Source organism: Coffea arabica, chromosome 11c, assembly GCF_036785885.1.
Source record: "Coffea arabica cultivar ET-39 chromosome 11c, Coffea Arabica ET-39 HiFi, whole genome shotgun sequence".
Taxonomy (NCBI): Eukaryota; Viridiplantae; Streptophyta; class Magnoliopsida; order Gentianales; family Rubiaceae; genus Coffea; species Coffea arabica.
Window position 1 is genome coordinate 32184299 of NC_092330.1, and position 19726 is coordinate 32204024.

Consider the following 19726-nt stretch of genomic DNA (forward strand, 5'->3'; position numbering starts at 1 on the left):
TACTCAAGATCTAATAAATAGGTTATGTTTTGCAAAAATTGTAATTAGATAGACAAATATAATAGATAGGTTAGATATGTTTATTTTCTTATATTTTTACTTTTAGATGATAGTTGGCCCCTTTAATATATAGATTTTGTGTGTTTATGTGTCTTATGTACTTTACTCATTTTCCTTAGGATTTGACATCACATCTAGATATTATGTTTGTATGCTATGTGTTTCTATGTGTTTGCTTGTTTTAATTTATGTTTTAAATGTTTTATTATAAATATTGATTGGATAGCGTTACCAAACTAGTCCATTGCTAATTATGACTTTTTTCATTTTTCTTATTAGTCCCATGCTAGTTGAAAGTGTGTATGACCTAAAGTCAACTAACTTCTAACATTTAATATGCACTTGAATTATTTATGTTATTTTACATGATATCTTTACCATATTGATTATTTATAGATATTTATATTTGTATGATAAAACTCTTAGATTAAATCTAAGTGATAAAATTATAAGAGTTATGATGGTGAGATTCATTCGATTATGGATAAGATTTATTCTTAAATATCTTTAATCAAAGTATTAATAAAACAGAGCATTACGGTTAGATTGGCATATATTACTCCGCTTCTATATGAGAAGTAGTAAATCTCATCTATTATGGTGTGTGAGACACCTAAACTAATATATGGGTGGTTGAAAAGATAATCAAATTCACTGAATTGATCTACATAGAGATATTCTTTAAGTGCCAAAGGATTAATCTCTAAGTGACATTTGTGTAAGTGATCAGTAGATTTAAAGTTATCATCGTATCGTGAGTACTGATGGTTATACTTTGTTTGTTATATGATTTCTTCCATAACAGGGAATGCTCACATTATTAGCATATGGGTATACATTTGAAATATGGAAAGATAGTGAACAACTTATAAAGATTTACCACATCTTATGAAAGATGAGTTATCTCATGTCTGGCCAATTGTAGAAGTAATTCAGAATTCTTAGAACTAAGTGGAAGAGTTTTAGAACATGTTTTTAAGTATTTCTTCATCGGAGTAATATTTTGGTTCAAGAAATGAATATTAATTATATAATGGAATAGGTATTGAAAACTAAGAAAAAGGAAGAAAAAATACACTTTTTCATATTTTTGGACTACACAATATACAAATATATATATACACAAGTGTAACCTAATTTAGATTCTAAAATCATGTTAGTCTAAATCAATCTATTACCTAATTAATATCTGATACTATAATCAAAACAAATCAAATCTAATCTTTCCTAATATTTACAATAGCAAATCTTTCTATAATCATATATCTTCAATACTTCCCCTCAAGATGGAGCATAGATGTTAATCATGCCCATCTTGCCACAAATATAATCAATTCTCGAACCATTTATAGATTTAGTAAAAATATCAGCTAACTGCTCTCCAGTTCTCACATGAAAAACTGGATTTGATGCTATATGAAGGGCAGCTTGATTGTCACACCATAACTTCATTGGAAGTGAATTATTGATTCCCACCTCATACAATAATTGGTGTATCCATATAAGCTCACAAGTGGATTGTGCCATAGACTGGTATTCAAACTTTGCATTAGAGCGAGATACTACATTTTGTTTCTTACTTTTCCACAATTCCAAATTACCTCCAACGAAGACACAATATCCAGTTATAGATTTTCGATCAATTTTAGAACCTGCCCAATCCGCATCTGAGAAGCATTCAACATGGGAATGGCTATGATTACCATATAGTATACCACGTTCCGAAGTTCCTTTAAGATAACATAAGATTTGTTCTAAAACTGCCCAATGGGTGGTTCTTGGTGAGAATATAAATTGATTCACAATACTAACCGAATATGCAATGTCCAGACGAGTCATAGTAAGATAATTCAATTTTCCGACTAACCTCCGGTACATTTCGAGATCTGAGAATAACTTCCTACCATCTGCTATAAGTTGCACGTTGGGAATTATTGGTGCACTACATGGCTTAGCACCTAGCTTTCCTGTTGCTTTCAAAGATCAAAGACATACTTCCTTTGGCATAAGAAATACCTTGTTTACACCTTGTAACCTTAATGCCTAAAAAGCATTTCAACATACCCAAATCTTTTGTCTGGAAGCGCGATTAAAGAAAATTTTTAAGGGCTGCAATACCTGCACCAGTAATAACAATATCATCAACATAAACCACTAATAGGATAATACCAACTTCAGATTGTTGATAAAAGACAGAATGATCAGAATTACACTTTTTCATGCCACACTATTGAACCATCTCATTGAATCTCTCAAACCAAGTACGAGGACTCTGTTTTAAACCATATAATGACTTCCGGAGTTTACAAATCTTACCAAACTTCCTCTGAGCAATAAATCCAGGTGGTTGCTCCATATAAACTTCGTCTTGCAAATCTCCATGAAGGAATGCATTCTTAACATCTAATTGGTACAAAAGTCAATTATTAGTAGCAGTAAGAGAAATAAATAATCGAACAGAGGTAAGTTTTGCTACAGGAGAAAATGTGTCTGAGTAATCCACTCCATATGTTTGAGCATACCCTTTTGCTATAAGACGAGATTTGAGGCGAGCAACAGAACCATCATGATTGACTTTAACAGCAAATACCCATTTATAATCAATAGGTTTCTTACCTGTTGGTAGATGAACCAAATCCCAGGTACCATTATTATCTAAGGCCATCATTTCTTTCTCCATAGCAGCCCGCCAATCAAGATGTTCCAAAGCCTCAGATAAGCGTTAAGGAAAAGATATTGAATTTAAAGAAGCAGTAAAACAACGCAAGGAATGAGATAAATGGTCATATGAAATAAATGATGAAATTGGGTAAGTGCACTGTCTTTTACCTTTCCTTAAAACAATAAGCAAATCAAGACTGGAATTTAGAGACTGAGGAAGCGGTGGATCAGGACTCGGATCTGTAGACAGAGAAGATGGTGGAGGATGTGAGTCTATGTGTTGAGAACGACGAGAATACACTTGAGTGATCGGTGGTCTGGTTAAAGCAGTTGTTGTAACAATGTAGATTAGAATATCATCTTCCTCCCCCTGACTACTATAGACATTAGACTTAAGAAAAAATAGATGTGTCTAAAACAATGTAACATCAGCAGAGACTAAATAACGATTTAAATTTGAAAAATAACATCTATACCCCTTTTGAAGACGTGAATAACCCAAATATAAATACTTGAGAGATTTTGGATCTAATTTAGATACTTGAGAACGGGTATCACGAACAAAACAAGTACACCCAAATATACGTGGTTCAATGGAGAATAAAGATTGAGTTGGAAGCAAAATTGAATAAGGAATCTCACCAGTAAGTACAGAAGATGGCATGCGATTAATTAAAAAACAAGCTGTTGAAACAACATCTGCCCAAAATTACTTAGGAACCTTCATATGAAATAGAAAGGCTCTAGCAACTTTTAATAAGTGCCTATTTTTCCTTTCAACAACACCATTTTATGGTGGTGTGTCAGGACATGAAGATTGGTGAAAGATTTCGTTTTTTGATATATACGAATTAAAGGGTTTAGAAAAGTACTCTTTTGCATTATCACTTCGAAAAATGCGGACAGGCACATTGAATTGTGTTTTTATTTCAGTACAAAAGGAACAAAATATACTAAATAAATCTGAACGATTTCTCATTAAATATAACCAAGTAACATGAGAGTAGTCATCAACAAAAGTGACAAAATACTTAAAACCAGACTTAGATACTATTGGACAAGGGCCCCAAATATCAGAGTGCACTAATTCAAAAGGGAATGTAGCCCGTTTATTGACTCTAGGCAAGTAGGGCAAACGATGATGCTTGGCAAATTAGCATGACTCACAATCTAAATGAGATAAATTCTGAAAATTTGGACACAACTTCTTCAAGATGGGTAGAGATGGATGACTCAAACGACAGTGAATTTCAAGAGGAGTCAAGGTAGAGGAACATGCAACAGGTTTCGGCACTTTCGATGAAGGGGTTTCAAGTGTATACAGGCCGCCAGACTCACGTTCTTTACCAATAATCTTCCCCGTCATAAGATCCTGAAAAACACAATATTCAGGAAAGAATGAAACAGAGCACTTGAGAGTTTTTGTAATTTACTGACTGAGAGTAAATTAAAAGAAAAATTAGGTAAGCATAAGACTAAATATAATGAGATAGATGAGATAGGAATTGCTACACCAAAACTCACAACTGAAGCACATGACCCATCAGTCAAAATAACATTCGGATGATTTTTGTTAGGATTAAAAGAGAAAAGGATACCTTTATTACCGGTCATATGATCTGTTGCACCGGAATCGATGACCCATTTATTAGAAGATGACACAAGGCATGTAGTAGGTTTACCTGAGTGATCAATAGAAGGAGAATTGATACTAGAAAATAGGTTAGCAGATTTTTGTGAGGCCTGAAACTCAGTAAAGCGGGCAAACTCATCAGTAGAGATGAGTATGGATTTGTCAGAATGCACATAATTGTTTTCCTGGGTTGCGAAATTTGCAAATGGGGGCTGCTGTTAAGGTCTACCATGAAGGTCCCAACACGTACGTATGGTATGGCCAGATTTTTTACAGTGATAACAGACTCGCTGATTCGAGTTATATTGTCCATGACTAGCAATCCCACCAGTCCCATTTTTGCCACTGTTTCTACCATTATTTTCTCGACCAGCGCCACTTCGATTCTCGAGAGCACTAGTAACATTGAAAGTAGACAAAGATCCCTCGGTTCTCAACACTCATGTGACAGTGTCATGGAGGGAAACAATCTCTGAGTTAGAGAGAATTTGTGTTCAAACAACATCAAAATCAATTGGTAATCCTGCAAGAAAACTCATTATAGCCATTTGTTCCTGTTGAGACTGTTGAGTTTTTACATCAGTACTAAAAGAAAGGAGAGAATTCAATTCCTTATACACACGTTTAAAATTCATAAAATATTATGTAAAGGATCTTTGCTGTTTTTTCAGATGGTAAAATTCCTTACAAACATCATATATATGATTTAAATTACCCTTACCAGAGTATAAGAAAGTCAAATAATCCATAAGATCTTTAACAAACTCACAATGATTGATGAGACTGACTATCTCATTATCAATAGAGTTTCGGATTTGCAAAAATAGTTTTGCATCTTCCCTTAGCCAAATCTTCTTTTCTTTCCCATCAACGGGTGGGTCATTAGTAAGATGATCATCTCTATCGATGCTGCGCAGATATATCCGAATAGTTTTACTCCAATCCAAACAAATTTTTTCACTTAGTTTGTATTCAGTAATTTTTTATGTTGTAGGAATAACATCAGAAATTACTGTTTTCAGCTCTCCACTACTATTTTCATATCTGCCATTATAATTCATACAAGAAAGACCTAAAAGTGACTCAAATAGGGTCACGTCAAAAGACAAACTGATAACAGAGTCTAAAGCTCGATACCATAAAAACTAAGAAAAAGGGAGAGAAAATACACTTCTTCATATTTTTGCACTACACGATATACAAATACATATATACATAAGTGTAACCTAATTTAGATCCTAAAATCATACTAGACTAAATCAATCTATTACCTAATTAATATTTGATACTATAATCAAAACAAATCAAATCAAATCTTTCCTAATATTTACAATAGCAAATCTTTCTATAATCACATATCTTCAACAGGTACAACTTATTTCAAGTTTAATATGAGATAACTATGATAAAAAAATATTAATTACACGATAAATGTTCACTAAAAGGTGAATTCATCTACTTGACTTTTCTTATTACTTGGGTAGTCATGATCATTGTTAGATACCAATTTTGATATATAAGAATGAATTGATTGATTAGTAGAATCATGATAAATTAAAAGGAGTTTTAATTTATCTAGTTCTTATTTATTAAGAATTATAATTTATAGTTATTGTCAACGTATATGAGAACATAATGGATCACACATATCAAGAGATTCTTTAACTGGATTAAAAGAATTTTAAGTGGAGTCTTGAAAGATAAGCTTTTATAACTTGTAGTTTAATTTGTGAGACAAAATAAACTAGAGGAACTTATAGTACAAATAAGTTTAAATCTTCCAAATACAAGTGATCTATTAGAGTAAGAAAGTCAAATCTTATTGGAAATTGATTTCAGGTTTCCATAGAGATATTGACAACTTATTTGTCTATAAATACTCATCAAGCTTTCGCTAGCAAGGCTACTCGACACACATTTTCTGAGATTTTGAAAAAATCTTGATAGAAAAATACCCAAATTCGTCCAAGAAAATAAAAAAAAATTGCATCTCTTATTTATCTAACTAGAGTGGGTTTGTCATGGTAAAAATTAGGGTTTTGCTCAATCAATTTGTATGAGATATCTTAGCAGTAGTTAGCATTAATCTAGATTAAACTAATTCAACCTAAGAGACTCTAGCTAAGGAGGTTCGTGTTCACCATGAGTTAAGGAGATTCTAACTTGAGCTAAATCAACTTAGGAGATTTGGGGTAAAGAGGTTTTACCTGTGACCTGAATATAGCCTACTCAAACTTGAGGGATTAATACAAAAATAACTAATAATTCTACCATATTTCTTTTTGTAGTGACATGTGTTACACACATGTTGCATAGCTTGACACATGTCCATGCACGTCACACCCTTAACATGTGTCGCACCGTAGTGGACACATTTCATGCTAGCACAACAAGTGTCATTACCTTATGAAATCTGTCGGAGTTCCGTTACTCCTTTTGCTGACTCATCACTATACCATCCTCTTATAAATAAGGCCCTCCCTATCATTTACATATAAATAAAAACTCTCATCTATACTCCTGAGAGGGTAAGAGAAGTCAGCTAAAAAGGAGAAAGGGAAGAGCAAAAAAGGTTAAAGAAAGTAGGGAAAGAAGGCTATAATAAGGAGATAGTTTCAACAAAAAATCCACCTTATTTAACAAAGGATATCCAAATGATTGCCAATTTATATTCGTATAGATACATGTTGTGTTTATATAAATGTTCTAGTGCTCAAATATTATTGTATTATAAGCATATAGTTTTAGATCTACACTCCATATAGTAATTATGTTAGATCCATGCTAAAAGTGGACCGAGTAGAATTTAAGATTACTATTCTAGTATGTTCGAATGCTATCATAATGCATGCCTTTATTTTATTTAAGTGATGAATAACCATATATGCTTTAAATACAATTGTTATATTGTACACATGGTGATTGTACTTAATCATGGAATCAGTCTACAAGTGAATGGAATCATTTGCTAGTTGTGTACTTTATCATACCAGAAAAAATTCATGTACGCATCTAGCTAAAGAATGATATTGTGATTGCATGCGCTTAACCGTACCAGTTGTATACTTTGTCTCATTGGTACAAGTGATTAAACTTGTGTTGTGCTTAATTCATTGAGCAAGTAAGGGTTTTATTGAACATCATTGTACACACCAGTTCACAATCCAATACTTAATTAGGAGGTTGTCCACTTATGGGGTTGAGAGTGAAAGACACTTTTGGAATTGATCTATTGTTTGGGAAACGGAGTTTGAACTCATGATAGTGGTATAATATGGAACTGGATTGTCTCCAACAACCAATGCCATATTCTTTTTTGTGTTGTGATTTATTTGTTTTTTCTTGCTTATCTAATACTGTTTATATCAAGTTTGACTATATATCTAAAAGTTAATTACATGGGCCTCACTGAGGTGTGTTAGCTTACCTCAATATTAACAAATTTTTTAGATGTTAATTTGAATGTTGAGACATCGTTCTAGTAACCTACCAACCAGTAGATCAAACTTTTGCTGAATCTCATATAAAGAGACTAGGAGTAAAGAGTGTTTGGTATGTTCCGCTACAGTATGTTGTAACTTTTTCATTGTGAAAATTCAATAAAAACATTTGTGTTTCAATAAACATGTTATTGTGCTAGTTAAGTGAGTTTTTGCGAAAGCCAGACAGTCCATTACTAGTGAAACTAGTTAAGTGAGTTTTCGTGAGAGTTAGACAGTCCATTGCCAATGAAACCTTACTAAGGAATAGAGTTGGTGTATGACAATTAGATTGTCATAACTCGAACCTAAGAGTTAGTCCAAATAACTTTTGAACCAAAATCATAGTTAACCCAATCTATTCAATAGCTCATGGGCCCAAACTATTAAACTTCTCTCACTTTTGATGGGAGATAAGGGCCTCATATTCACCCTGATTTAAGGACTTTGCATCCTTGTAAAGCCTGTCACAATCCAAGTTGTACATTTGGATGTACTCAAACTCTAGAGGTGACTTCTATACGTGACACAAAATTCCTTACGGACTCTAGAGGTAGGCCCCGTATGTGGCACGTAATTTCTTGCATTTTCTTGCGTAGTCGGAATCACAACACATTGCTCCAAGCTCACCTCGTGTAGAGACCATGTGAGGTTCACTATAATAAAACTAATTGTCACACCCTAGCTTTAACGCCCAACAAGGTTTCATTAGTAGTAGATTGCCTAACTCTCACTAAAACTCAAATACCACAATAGTCTATTTATTGAAACACAAATCCTTTTATTGAATTTTATAATAAAAGAGTTACAACACACTACAGTAGAACAAATCAAGTTATCTTTACACCTAGTCTCTTTACATGAGATTTAATAACAACTTGATATACTGTTTGCTAGGTCACTAGTACGGTATCTCAATATTCAAATCAGCATCTACAAAATTTGTTAATAATGGGTGAGTTAACACATGTTATTGAGAACTATGTAATTAAGTATTAGATGGATAGTTAGACCTGATATAAGTAATATGAGACAAAGTAAGAAAAAAAAATCACAACACAATAAATGATACAGGATTAGTTGTTCATGATGACCCAATTCCACCTTATATCACCATCATGAGGTCAACCTTCCACTCTTGAATAATAGGCCAATTCTGAAAGTGCTTTTAGTCCTGACCTAATAAGTGGATAACCTCTTAACTAAATAGTGGGCTATGAACTAGCGTGTACAATGATATTCAACATAACCCTTATTTGCTTGACGGATTAAGGCACAACACTAGCATAACTACTTATACCAGTGCGATAAAGTACACAACTGGTATGGTCAAGCACATGTAATGACAATATCTTTCTTTGGCAAGACAAGCACATGAACATTTTTCAATGCGATAATGTGCACAACCAACAATTGATTCAACTCACTTGCAGACCGATTCAACGATCAAGTATAATCATCACTATATAATATAACAATCGTATATTAATCGTGTATGGTTACCCACCACTTAAATAAAGTCAATCTATATTAATCATGAATGGTTACCCACAACTTAAATAAAGTAAGGGCAAGCATTATGGTAGTATTTAGATACACACGACTATTAATCTTAAATTTACTTGATCCATTTTTATCATGGATCTATCATAATTTATTATATAAATTGTAGATCTAAAACTATATGATTATAATGCAGCAATATTTGAGTATTATAATATTTATATGGACACAATATACATCTACATAAATATAAATGGATACTCACTTGATATCTTTGGTGTTTAGATAGGATGCATCTTTTTCTAGCACTATTTTCTTATTATGGCCTTTTTTCATATTTTTTTAACCTTCTTTATTCTTCCTTTTCTCCTCTTTAATTTACATTTTCATACTCTCTCAGGAGTATAAGTGAGAGTTTTTAATTTTTGATGTGTAAATAAAGAGAAGGGGCCTTTTTTATAGGAAGATGAGATGGTGATGAATCAACTGGAGGAGTGATGGAATTGCGACACGTGTTATAGAGTCATGACCTGTGTCAAGCTAGATGACATGTGTCACATTATGGTGTGACATATGTTAATGGTTGTGACACGTGTGTGGATATGTGTCAAGCTATGCGATATATGTTTGACACGTGTAACTTCAAGAAGTAATGTGGCAAAATTGTCTATTATTTGCACATTGGTCCCTTAGGTTTGAGTGAGCTGTATTCAAGCTACAGGCAGTTCATATTATCAGCGTTCAAAACTTATTTTCGTGTAACATCATTTCAATAAATCCAAATAGGGGGTACTTCCTTATTTGCACGTAAATAAGGAAGTACTCCCTATTTGGATTCAATAAAAATAGTTTTAAGGCCAAATTCTTAATGAATTAAAAAGCCAACTTTTCCTCATAAGATCAGAATTTGAATTTTTAGCTTAGAGTTTAATTTTAAGAGTCTTAGTTAATAGGGTTATACACTTAGAAAATTCTTTAAAACTAGGGCTAACCTAGTTTAATCATAGGGAATAATTATAGGGGTTTTTTATTCTGATTTTTAAAGTATTTTAAATACCTAACTTTTCATGATGCTTAGTCTTCACAAACTAGTCAAACTTGGGTGTGTATGACCCTGAACCCTAATATACCTTATGTAAATACATTTATCCTAGTGCTATGAATTCCATTTACTAAATGGTTTATTATGTCAAGAAATCCTTCTTCATATGTAAGACTATATGATCCAATTGTGGAGTCTGACAGCGTATGTGGTGTATGTACGTGTATAATAATAATAGATTGATTTAGTCAAAGCAAAAAAAAAAAAAAAGGAATGAGCAAAATAAAATTAAGAAAGTTCTCACATTTTTTCACTAGCTCGAAGCTTAGAATTGGGGATGTACTCTTGGTTGTTGAATAAGGTAACTGCTCCAAAAGGGTGCTAAAAATGGATTTCTTATTTTTTGTCAAAGGGCAACATTTGTATATTATATTAACATTAGATAATACAATATTAGTCAGAAAAAAGCTACCAGCATCATATCTTCATGTACACTTTGAGTAAATCACACCGGGAAATTGGTCTCCTATTTGGTGTCATTAACTAACATAACGGCTAATTGTGTTAGCTTGTGACTACAAGTATTAGTTTTCCTTAAGATGAAGTAGAAATTACATTACTAAACAACTCTATTAGTTCTAGTATGTCTTCAATTACTGTTCCATTGGCTGTGTGACATGGGTCGTTAGCTTGTATTCTGTTAATAACCTCCTTGTAATCAATCAAGATCTTAACTTCTTTCCAGTCAGCATCTTTGGCCATTTGTAAGGTGGTCTTGATTGCCAGTGCTTCTTCCAACATAGGTATTCATTTTCTCTTTGCCATCACAACCCAAGATTTCACTGCCATATCTGTCCAATTCCTTGCTAATATGCCCTATCCTATTCATAGTAGACGTGATGACATTACTGCACCAGTGTTGATGGCATGGATTCCTTCCTTTCTTAGCATCTTTGATATATTGCATTGTTCTTGAGTTGTTCTTACAGTGCACTCTTTGGACTTCCCTTCCAAAGCTTTCTTAAATTTTAACCACTCTTGTTGGGCTTTGTTAACTATATCTCTTTCTCCAGTTTTGCAGTTTGTGAAATGCATCTTATTCTTGGCTTTTCAGATTTGCCAGAGGATGTTAATAGTCAGCTCAATATAGTCATCTCATTTTTCTCTTCATTTTGCTTGTAGTAAGCCTTTCCACCATCTCCATAAGTTAAATTACAGATTTTGTAATCCATTCCAGTTTACTGGGGCCAATTTTCATATCATTTTAGCTATATAGCATTTAAAGAAAATATGTTCCAATGTCTCTACTTCTTCTCCACATCCCCTATAGATCCTATCACTTATCCCAGTCCTTTTATTGATTATTTTGTTGACTGGTAAGCTGTTATATAAGTACTTCCAAAAGAAGTGTTTTAGTTTATGTTTAACATTTGAGCCCCACAATTCCTTCCACACTCTCCTTTTGGAGTTTTCTACACTTGTTTCACTCTCTTCTTTTTTTTGAATTGTGGCTTTTTTCTCCTCCTGATGGTCAATGGCATATCCAGATTTGACAGTGTAATTGCTTGATTTTGTATATCTCGATATCAACTTGTCCTTCCTCTGGTAGATGCTTAATGGAATTCTAATTATGTTGTTTCCATCTTCTTCTCCGAAGGTTTCTTGGATCAGCTTGGCATTCCATTTCCATTGTGCCATTAGGTCATGGACTTTCTATACTTGGCTTCTTTGATCCCTAGTTATAGTGACTTTGCCAGCATTTGTTCCTAAAATCCAACTCTCAATTCTTTTTGCAATAAGGTTTTGGCACCTCATATGCTTTTCCATACCTACGAGGCATTTTTTGGAGGCTCTTTTTGCCAATCACTCTTGTTCATGTACTTGGCTTTTAGGATTCTACTGACAAGCAGGTCAGGAGATGTTAGAATTCTCTATAACTGCTTGGCTAGCAGTGCAGAATTATAGTTTTCCAAATTCCAGAATCCAAGTCCACCTTTGCTTTTCATTTCAGTGATCTAACTCCAATTGACCATTTGTAGCTTTCTCTCATTCTCACATCCCCCTACCAAAACTAGGCTATTTTTCTGCAAATCTCTTTACACTATCGTTTGGGAATTCTAAAGCAAGGTAAGGCATAAGCAAGGAGCACCATAAGTACTGATATCACAAGAATTTCTTTTCCAGCTTGGCTCAACAGTTTGTGTTTCCAACCTTGAAGCCTGCTGATGATGGTTCTCTTGAGATATCCAAATACTTGGTTTTTAGATCTTCCAATCTCCATAGGGAGCCCCAAGTATTTGCCTGCTTTTGCTTTCTTCATATTTTCTAATTTCTCAGAGATTTCCTTCTACACGCCTGTGTGGTGTTCTTATTAAAGTATACTATTGTCTTGTCAAAGTCCACCATCTGTCTTGATGCTTTGCTGTATAGGTCCAGAATTTTTATGAGCTTTCCTACCTCCTATTCACTGGCTTTGTGCCACATGAGGGCATCATCTGGAAAAAAGAGATGAGACGTGCCTAGTCCATTCCTGCACACTTTAACAATAGTTATTAATTTGTTGGAGGTTGCTATATTGAGTAAGTTGGATAAACGTTCAACACAGATGATGAAAAGATAAGGGGATAGAGGGTCCCCTTGTTCTATGCCTCTTAAGGGTTTGACAAGACCCATTTTTTGACCATTCAGATTGAAAGAGTAAGATATAGTAAAAAGACAAGCCATAATCCATTTAACCTATAATGGATAGAAACCCATCTTGAGCATCAATCTTCCTAAAAACACCTATTCAATCCTATCATAAGCTTTGGCCATGTTAAACTTAAGGGTCATAAAAACTAGTTTTCTCATGTCTTTTGTTCTTAAGAAAATGAAGGATTTCATGGGCTATAATAACATTGTTCAAAGATTGCCTTCCAAGGGTAAAAGTAGACTATCATAGACTTGTGCAATTGGGCAAGACCCTTTTGAGCTTATTAGCAAGGATTTTTGCGATTAGTTTTATACATTACATTGCCAAGACTGATTGATATGAAATTAGAAAGATTGATAAGGGTTGCAACCATCTGAATTACTAAGGTGTCATTGATAGAGTTAAGCATGCGACCTAAATAGAAAAAACTTTTAATGGCATTAACAATATCATGTTTAAGAAACTGCCAGAAATGTTGGAAGAAACTAGGAGGCATACCATCTGGTCCAATGGCTTTACTTGGGTTCATAGAGAACAAGGCTACTTTGACCTATTTTGCATCCATAGGTTTAGTCAATTGGTCATTCATCTGTCTTGTGATTGAGCAGGAACATCCTTTAATACCTTCTCTACCTCTCTTAGCTAGTTAGATGTGAATAGGTTCTAACGGAAATTGCACACTTCATCCACCAACTCTTGATCACGGGTAGTCCAATCACCATCATGTTTTTGTAGTTTAGAAATTTTGATCATCCTTCTCCTTATACTTGTGTTGGTATAAAAAAAAGGCGGTGTTCTTATTTCCCTCTTTCAATCACCTATTCCTAGATTTTTTTCCAAAATATTTCTTTCTCTTTATATGCTTTTTCCCAATGCTGTTTCAACCTTGCCATTTTTTCTTTCTCTGCTCCCTGATTGCCAAATGCTGCAGTAGCCAACTGTTCTTTTAAAGCTTTTATTTTCCCCCTAGAATTGTTCCTTTCCTTTCTATTCAACTTTAATAAAGCTATTTTGCATGCTCTGATCTTCTAGTTACCTTATACATATTTAACTGTTCTTGATCTCCCTAGGCGCTAGTTACAATATCATTAGCCCCTTCCTTTGATATCCATATCTTATCAAAACAAAATATATTTTTTAAATTTTCCTAATGTTGGGGTTAGTGTTGAGTAACAACAAGTAGTGATCAGAGGCTTCCTTATGTATGTGTTCCACTTTTGCAGTTCTAAAATTCATGCACCATTCTTGACTTCCAAGGCATCTGTCTAGTCTTTGCCCCTCTCCCTCTTCCTATTTGTTACATTGTGTCCACGGAATCCCTTGTATCCCAAGTCCATTAGACTATTTTTTTCAATGAAGTCCCTAAAATATCTAAAGGTCCCCTTAGTTCTAATTCTACTTCCCTAGCCAATACCCATCTCTTTTTTCTTTCATCAATTAAGTGCCATGTTTCTTCCTCACACAATCATCAATGCTCGCATAGATTAGCACAAACCACAAGGTGTTATTATTTTCAACATCTTGTATTTGGACCTCAATTAAGAAGTTAGTAGTTTCCACACAAGTTACTTGCAGGTCATTATTCCATAACATAGGTAGACTTCGAGCTCTACCCACAGAGTTCATTGCAAAGCAATTCTCATAGCCTAGCCTTCTTTTTAACTTTTTCCATGTATATATATATATATATATATATATATATATATATATATTGCATAAGAAAGTCAAGTTTGGGGAATGGAGATGCATTATCTCTTTGAGTTGGAGAACTACCAAGGAGCTCCTAGCGTCTTGGCAGTTTCATACCGTAGCTATCATTTGCACAGTGGAGGCATTGGTGGGGCTGCCTCTATCTCCTCTCTACTTCTAGTGTTATTCTAGTTCAGTTCGGCTATCTTATTTTCTTGTCCTTGTTTAGGCTACCCAGCGATCATTTCTTCATCTTTATCTTTCAGACAAAACTTCTTTTTCCCCAATAGTATGTATTCTTCCTGTCATGTATTCATGACACTAAGTGTGATTCTTGTTCCTTTTGGACCATTTCTCCTTTGATTTTTGCCTCTTTTCTACTGCTTATTGGTAGACACTATAGTGTTTTCTTTTCCTATAATGTCGTGTTGGTATTGCTGATGCACTGGATCATGAGCCAAGGTGACTCATTTCCTTTCTTTTGGTTTTCTATTTCAACATCCATATCCCTTAGTGCCTCTACATCACCATTCCCTTGGGATTTTGGTAGTACTTGGGGTTCATTGGTTCCGTAATCCTTCCCATCCTTTTCCCTCTTTTCACCTTTGTCAGCTTGTACGGTACTTATAGATGCACACATAGCCTCTAGTCTCTCAACATATCTGTTTATTTGGTGTTGGAGTACTGCTTTCCTCACCAGAGAACTTTTGTCATTGTTGGACTTCCTCTCTTCTTCTGTTGTGCCATTTATTTGTTCGCTCTTCTTTATCACTTGAGTCTAAGCAGCCCTATAACCTAATGGAGATGCCATAATATTCCCAACTCTCATCCATGCCTCGTATTACCCTTTCCTTTGATTTTGGTCTCTGCCTAGTTCCGCCATACAATTCCTATCTCCATGCCTAGTGATCCCACATCGATAGCAAAAATCTGGATGCCTTAACTCAGTCTAGTGACATGTCCCCACTCATTTTAACAACAGTGCCTCGTAGAAAAGGTTTCAAAATGTCAATTTGAGCCAAAATTTTCATGTGTCTACCCTTCTTTCCCCTTCTTGAAGGAATTAGACTTCTTTGACTGCTTTAAAAACCTGCCCTAACCTAAATCCTATAGTTTACTCATCCAGTGTACTGGGAGATGCCAAACTTGTATCCATAAAAAGGAAACATTGAAGAAACTGGGGTCACTTTCTACGTATGGATCCCACCTCCTAAGGACCAATAACTAATTATCTAGGACCCATGGCCTTTCCTACAGGGCTTTATTTCTATCTTCTTTGGATTCAAAGTGGAATTGAAAAAGATTAGCCTTCAATTCAGTCACTTTGAAACTTCTCGAGTATCCCTAAACATGGCTAGTAAAGTTCTTCATACCCATGAAGTTTACTATCTTCTTCCCTACAACTTTCCCTACTAAGCTAAGCCTGGGCTCTTCCACACTTGGTTCAATATCAGTTGGGTTTAGATCCATACCTTCTATTTGCTCCAATGACAAGTTGAATTTTTGGAATGCTGCTACTAGTTTGTCCTCCATTGTCTATGTATCAGCTGGTGTCCCCTGTTAATCCAAGTCATGATTCGACCTACTAAGTAAACCTGGTAATAACAAAGTCAAAAGCAGAAAAGTTAGTTGAAATTCAACAGACAAAGGATGTGAACGACATAAGCTAGATAAAGAGGAGAGGTGGTTTTGTGAGGAAAGACATAGGAGCTGCCCTCAATCATTAACCTATGGAGCTAATGGTTTTTGTCTATTCATGCCTTCAATTCTAGTAATAAAGGAGATTGAGAAGGTGATTGGGTAGAAATATTGGGTAATTTTGGGAAGAATCAATAATCTAGGGTTCTTCTTGCGAAGCATCTTCAAAATGGTACAACGGTTTGTACCATTTCATTGGTATTTGATTGACACCCAAGTATTCAGTCCAATGTCAGTTCGATCCGTACACAATTATAGCAGCTGAGAAGGTTGAACTTGTGGGGCCAAGTTCGCATAAAGAAATCAAAAAGTGCATAAAATTAAATTGAAGAAAGAGCAAAATAACTGGTTACCGGATAACCAGGTCTACAGAGATAGAAGTCGCGTGAATGGTGTATTAAAATTGCCTCTGTTGATTCAAATTATGTAAACTATCTACGCTTGTCTAAATTTAGATAATTAAAATAATCTAAATTTATTCAATTTTAGATATAATAAATTTATTCAACTTTTCTATTTTAATTTAAGTTATATATTTAAATTTATATATTGTTAATTCAGTTCATTGTTCACTTTCAATTGCAAATGAATTATACTTTGTTTTATGCTTCATGCATCATGAAAAGAAGATTAATTTTTCTTTGGTCAATTTTCTTAGTCCTTCTATAACATATACTACATACATGGCTCAACATCTCATTCTCATTTATGAAAAACAATTAAATCATACTTTATGATTCATGAATCATGAAACTGGTTCTTTCTTTCTATTTCACACAACTACAAAACGAATCCTAAAATAATATTTGTTTCTCTTTGTAATTATTCTTACCAATTATTCTTAACACTTTCACAATTCTTACAATTTATAATTCATAAATTTGAAAACAAGATTAATTTGCAATTATTCTTAGCCCTTTTTTATTGTATGCTCAAGCAATTAGATCATGAATCATGAAAAGAGTTCTTTCTTTCTACTTCACAAAACTACAAATTGAATCCATGAATTTGTAATTATTCTTACCAATTATTGTTAACACTTTCGCAATTCTTGCACAATATTTGATTTTCTTTGCAATTATTCTTGGTCCTTTTGTTTGCAACTATACCTAATACTATAGGATGAAGTCATGTGATAAGCAACAATACATTAGAAAAGGAAAAGTTAGCTCTTATACATGATCATTTCCTTACAACATCTTGTTCTATTAATTTTATCATATATTTGCAATGCTTTTTGAATCATAAAAGAAATGTAAATCTATTCATTTCTAATTTTCCAAGATGCAAAGTTATCCTCTTGTATTCGTCCCTACTAAAAATTGTTCTTAACTGTGTCATGATAGTTTAACCAATACTAGTTTTTAAATTTAAGTATGTATACATCAGTACTATATATGTGCAGCATTATTGGGTATGATACTTTCTTCTTCTTCTTTTTATGAAGTCATAGCTAGCAATAATTATAGCTGCATGGTTAATTAGCCTTGAAGTTATTGAATGAAAGTACTAATTTCTCAATTTAATGAAAGCTACGTAGTTTCCTTAATACAAATTACAGTAAAACCTCTATAAATTAACAATTTCAGAGTTATACAAATTCTATTAATTTAAAATTAATTGATAAATTAATAATTTATTAATTTATTGAGTGTGCTTACAATTCAAATAAACACTCATTTAATCGACTAAAGTTTTAATTTAATATTATAAAAATATGAATTATTCTAGTAATAAAAAGATGTTCAAAGTCTAAATATGTAAATTACCTATTGGATTATCCAGATGATGAAAATGAGACAAGTTTAGAGGTCTCCAGTTTAAAAGCGATTATTGCTGACATTACTCAAAATCATGCTAATGATGAAAGTTAGAGATGATACAGTAACTATGGAGCCTATTACACAAAAAGAAGCACTTAAAGCATTATTAACTCTTCATAATTTATTGCAATATGAGAATTCATGTCCAAAACATTTAGATACAATAAGGAAAATTAGGAATGAGGTTTGGATAGATTTAAATTTTAGGATAAAACAAACAGCAATAGACTTATGTTTCAGAAAAACATGAGTTGTAATTTTAGTGCATTATTAATTTATGATATGAATGGGATCAAAGGGTTATATAAGGTTTTCAATAAAATTATTAATTTAGTTGATTAGTTCAAGTCGGGATCGAAAAATTATTATTTATTAAATGTTATTAATTTATCAAGTATTAATTTATAAATGCTTCACTATATATGTAAAACCTAATAATTATTTATAAATGGATTTTGCTAATAACACTTGTTAAACACTTAAATCACACTCAACTTGCTATGTGAATGTATGTTAACCATTATTATGCTCTTTCGCATTTAAGTACTTTTTCTAATAAATTTTACTTTTCATGAAATTTAATACTTGAATTACATCTTATTTGGGCACTCCTCATTAGATTGATCCTTTATAAAGTTCACCTTTCCTTTCTTTAGACTCATATCGGGGTCGATCCAATTTTTAAAGATTTAATAGTCCAAATTGTGCCATATTATCTCATCAAATGGTGTGACACAATGTGGGTTATTGAATTTTTAAAGATCGGATCTATCTAAATTTTGGCTATTTTCTTAATAGCCAAAACATTTTATTTTATTTGGCCTTCCATTATTTTGTAATATTAATTTTTAATGGTTAATGCATATACACATATTTTTTATGCTTTTCTTATAATAAAAAATAATTTCATGCTTTCTGTTTTGTAACTCATTAACAACGTAGGTTAACGAGTATTGTATTAGATAAGACTATTTTTACAAGTGGGCGAAGATTATTCAATAGCATTGTATAAGACAAGGCAACTTTTATAAGCAGAGACCTTGTTTATTGTTTATTTGTACCAATTTCTTTCTTCAACTGGGATTCATCTCTCCTCAAAAACAACCTATAATTGAGTGTTTGTTGTGCTGTCTTCCTCCTAACCATTAATTTTGCCTTTATACCAAAATGGTACAAAACATATCATTTTGTAGAATTTTTGGTTATTCTCGTGGGTTTTGGATTGATTAGAGCAGGCGGGTGTTTGGGATGACGTTTGAAATTTGAAACCTCTTACAAAGAAGAGATACGCCCATCAATTTAGAGACAAGGTCTCGTAAGACGGAGAGTGAAGTAATCTAATTACGCTAAAAATTGGTTTCTGCTTTTGTAAGCTGTGTGATACAAACTTCGTTCTTGTCATGTTGAAGGGAAAAAAAAATTAAAAAGTTGTACCATAATTCAGAA

At 33.3% G+C, this 19726-nt stretch overlaps 1 long non-coding RNA gene across 1 annotated transcript; it reads right to left on the reverse strand.

Annotated features, from left to right (window-relative positions):
* Positions 1-1283: 1283 nt before the first annotated feature.
* Positions 1284-16826, reverse strand: LOC140017028 (uncharacterized). The gene is made up of 3 exons (XR_011823330.1): positions 16232-16826; positions 2377-2463; positions 1284-2178 (listed from the first exon to the last, which is right to left on the reverse strand). It is a non-coding gene; the product is annotated as an uncharacterized lncRNA (long non-coding RNA).
* Positions 16827-19726: the final 2900 nt, after the last annotated feature.